The sequence below is a fragment of the Macrotis lagotis genome, chromosome X (genome assembly GCF_037893015.1).
Source record: "Macrotis lagotis isolate mMagLag1 chromosome X, bilby.v1.9.chrom.fasta, whole genome shotgun sequence".
Classification (NCBI taxonomy): domain Eukaryota; kingdom Metazoa; phylum Chordata; class Mammalia; order Peramelemorphia; family Peramelidae; genus Macrotis; species Macrotis lagotis.
The window spans coordinates 33,620,079-33,624,644 of record NC_133666.1 but is presented as its reverse complement, the minus strand read 5'-3'; the positions used below and the strand labels follow the sequence as shown (position 1 = coordinate 33,624,644).

General features: G+C 38.7%; 1 pseudogene; it reads right to left on the bottom strand.

The window, feature by feature from the left end:
* Window positions 1-2,967: 2,967 nt before the first annotated feature.
* Window positions 2,968-3,377, bottom strand: LOC141498627 (activated RNA polymerase II transcriptional coactivator p15 pseudogene; annotated as a pseudogene).
* Between the last annotated feature and the right edge of the window lie 1,189 nt (window positions 3,378-4,566).

Here is a 4,566-nt window from a genome sequence, read left to right as displayed (position 1 = left end):
TTCACATTCAGAGTCTCAGAGAGACAACATTACTAGAGTGACAGACACACACACTGAAACAGACACTGGACCCAAGAAGAGACAACCATACATAACAATCATACACAGACAGACCCACAGAGAAAGACAGATATACAGTAACACCAACCTACAAATGCAAATCTCTCTTCTCCTCTGTCCCAGGATGAGACTCCAGACCAAACCATCCACATTCAACCCAGGGAGAGTTTCTACACTCAATTACTAAAGCCCTAGGATTTCATCTCCTATTAATTCCCTCCTTGGTTACCCCCATGTTCTTCTTCACATAGCAAATGACCTCTCCTTTGGATCACTCCCCCCACCCCCAGGGAGAGTTATCACAACATGTATGGTTCAAATCCTAACTCTTCCAGTTATGTATGTGCATCAGAAAGTTGGAAAAGTTACCATCTCTAGGTCTCAGTTTCTTCAAGTGTAAGATGAAGCCAAATGGCTTTGAAGGTCCTATCCATCTCCATATTTTTGTTTCTTTGGCAATGATTCAATATGGAATCCTAGCAAAGTCAAAAATTTTCCCTTGGGATCAGCAGGGAAATTTATAACCTTACCTCCCTAAAATCTATTGTTGAAGCTTTAGGTTCCCTCTCTGAGCTCACAGTCTTCAGCTGTGCTACTGGCCATCCTCCTTATATCTGTGTCTGTGGGGAGGGGGGGGGGTGTCTTAAAGTTATTCTTTTGCTCCCTCCCCTGGATTTGCCCTTAATTGCTGCACTAAGTCCTAGGGAATTAGATCCCCTGACCTACGTTGAAGGGGAAAAAACCCAGTGAATCTGAATTGGGGATATGATTTTTATGATGGACCCTAGTCATAGATGTTACAAAGCCTCTCAGAGCCAGAAGAAAACAGTCTCCATTCTGATCCATGATCTTACCCAAGAAGCAGAGGCTGAGCCATGGAGGACTAAGATCTTCTGAGGATTGAACCTTCAGCTGTGATCCCTCAACCCCACCCCTTCTTATGCCTTTCCAGAGAGGCCAGATAATATAATGGAAAAGAAGGAAAAAAGCCTAGACTGGATTCTAATACATAACCACTTTCTTGTGATGTGACCTCAAAAAAAAATTCAGTCAGTGCTCACACCCTCCTTTCTTTCCCTCTACCATAATAGATCCTTTCGTGCCTCTTCATGTGATGTTTTACCCTCTTCTACCTCCCCCTTTAACCCAGTTTAATCCTTTTTAAAAAATTTCTTGTTTTTTTTAATATCATCACATAATAATGATCTTATATGCATATCCTCTAAATATATTCCTTTCAACTCTTCTAATAGAAATACAGTTACAAATATTTTCCTTCTGTGTAGGGAGGTAAACAATTTTTGTCTAAATGACTAACGTTTTTTCTTTCCATTTACCTTTTCCTTGTTTTTTTTATTTTGTTTTGTTTTTGCAAGGCAATGGGGTTAAGTGACTTGCCCAAGGTCATACAGTTAGGTTATTATTTAGTGTCTGAGGCTGCATTCGAACTCAGGGTCTCCTGACTCCAGGCCAGTGCTCTATCCAGTGCTCCACCTAGCTGCCCCTCCATTTACTTTTTTACAAATCTCTTGTGGCTTGTATTTGAAGATCAAAATTTTCTGTTCAGTTCTGGTCTTATCAGGTAAGTTTGAAAGTCTCATATTTCATTGAATATCCTTATTTTCCTCCTAAAGAAAATGATTTTTGCAGGGTATTTGAATCTTGGCTGTGATTCAAACTCCTTTGCCCTCCAGAATATCATATTCCAGACTCTGATCCTTTAATGATGAAGTTGGTACTGTATTTCTGCATGTGTGAGATGTACTCTTTGAAAAATTTCAGATCTAAAAACTGGAGCATCTTATACAGTGGTTGTCAATTTTTTTTACTTGCATTTCCTGCTTTTTCCTGCTTTTTGTCTTTGCGTTCATTGTTTCACATTTGTTACCAGTATAGTAGTTAATGTTTTGCCACGTTCTGCCCAGAAATGGCTCAGAAAAGATTTTTGTCCAGTGCTGAATTCAAGTTCAAATTGATTTGGTTCGCCAAAGAGAATGGAAATCGTGCTACTTGAACATCAGTTTGGGACTCCTCCAACTGAGAAGACAATTCAAGACCCATGACAGGAAGAAGAAATCTGACTGAAAATACCCCAGGCAGAAGAAGACCATGAGAGGCAAGGCAGCCAAGTGGCCTGCGTTAGAGAGAGAACTGAAAAGATGCATTAGAGAGCCAAGGGCCATTGGAATTCCTGTGTCCACCAAGATAGTCCAGCAGGAGGCATGAATTGCTGATGAACAAGAAGTGATTGATTTCCAGGGAGGACACAATTGGTGCTTCAGGTTCATGAACTGGAATGACTTGCTCAGGGAGTGCTTGTGGTCAATGCCAGAGCAGAGCATAGGTAGAAGAGCAGGCAGAGCCTCTCCTAAGACATGGATGACACATTAAACACAGATGAGGACAAGCTCATGGATGGAAGTTTTGGCAATGAGGAGGAGTTGTATGAATGTGATGATGAATAAAACTCTGACTGTGGCTCCTTGGTTTCTCAATTGTTTCTTTTTGACTTTATTGCAATATTTTCTACTTTTGCTGATAATAATGAAAGTTGCCTAATTGAAGTTTATATTTTGGGATCTCTTTCAGGAAGTGATCACTAGATTATTTCAAGGACTATTTCATTGTCTTGTTTTAGGATGTTTTAGCAGTTTTGCTTTTTTCTTTTTTTTCCTTTTCTCTTTGGATTTTATTACTTGATTTTATTTCACACCAAGAGGTAGATGCAAAGCATTCCTTTTTAATAAAGTATAGACAATTAGCTTCACTCAGAAAATACTTTTAATGCACATTTTATTTAAAAAAAGGATTCATCTTACAAATTGTTTTGCAATCCAAATATATAATAGCTTGGAAAACAAATAGTTTAGAAAACAAAAGCCAATGTAAAAACACTGATTAAAACAACTAAAACAGTACAAGTTTCATATGACTCTGATCATACAGTTTTCTTACTGCATCATCAATATCAGAAATCTGTTCCTTCATCTGGCTCTACTGTTCTGGATTTAAAGAAGTACCCTTTCTACCAGGTTTCATTTCATCTTCTTGATCCATCCAGTATTCTCTAATATCAATTAGGACTTTTCCTTTAAAGTCCTGAACAATGACATATCTCATTTTTCCATATGATCATCTCGATTGCTGCTGTTTTCCTTGGATGAAGCTGACTCCTTAGAACTTTCTCCTGTCTTTTGCTTCTTTATGGGTTTTTTCTGGAAGGCTTGTTTTTTTTTTCTCTTTGCCTTTTTGTCAATTTCACTGTCAGAATCACTCCCAGATTAGCTTAAAGAAAAAAGTTCCTTTGATTTGGGCATTGCTCAGTTCCTGCAGCCTCAGGCTCTCTTGAGCAGTTTTCTCGATAATTTCTTGAAAGATGTAGTCCAAGCTCTTTTTTTTTTATTTTGGTCATGATTTTAAGGTGGAATAAAAATTCATAAATTATCTCTCCTGGGTCTATTTCCCAGGTTAGTCATTTTTCCTATGAGGTACTTTACATTTTGTTCTATTTTTCCCAATCTTTTGATTTTGCTTGATGAATTCTTCATGTATTATAGAGACATTACTTTTCAGTTGTCCAATTATAATTTTTAAGGGTCTATTTTCTTTAGTTAGCTTTTGTATCTCCTTTTCCATTTGACCAATTCTACTTTTAAAAAAAAGTTGTTTTCTTTTTCCATTTGGCCAATTCTACTTTTAAAGGTATTGTTTTCTTCAGTCAGTTTTTGTGCTTCCTTTTCCAGTTTTTCTTAATTCTCCTGCATGGCTCTCAATTCTTTTCTCAATTTTTCTTCTACCTCTCATTTGATTTTTTAAAAATCATTTTTGAGCTCATCCAAGAGGACTTTTTGAATTTCTTTTGAGGCTTCACAGATAGGCATATTGTAAATGCTTCCTCTTCTGAGATGGTGTTTTAATTTCTCTGCCAACCTAGTAACGTTCTATGTTCAGGGCTCTTTTTGGTCTTTTTGCTCATTTTAAAAGTTCAACTCTGCACTTGGGGCACAAGCTTTTTGTGCTGGGGTCCAGGAGTCCGGTCACTGGCTTTCTGCACTGAGGCCTCAATGCTTGCATCTTGCTCCCTACATTAGGGTAGCATAACCCCAGTCCAACCTACTGCACCATTGTTCTTGGGTTCACAGTATACCTTCAGTGGTGAGGATGGGTCCTCACTGCTGGCCTGTTGTACCCCTAGCCTGCTCAGCTAGGACCCAGGTGCCTCAGTTACTGTCTTGCACCGTGGCTAAAAGCCTCCTGCTGACTTCCCCATTCCCCACCTCTGCTAGGCTGCACTCCCTTTACCCAAATGAGACAAATTTTTCCTGAAGACCATCCAAGAAGTCTTGAGCTGAAGAATTCTTTTACTTTATCTTTTTGTGGGTTGTGTCAATTTAGAGTCTGTTTAGAGATTTCATTTAAAGTTATTTCAGTGGGAAACTTAGAGAACCTCTAGGAGTTCCTGGCTTCTCTCTACCACCTTGGCTCCACCCAGAAAGTCCTCATATC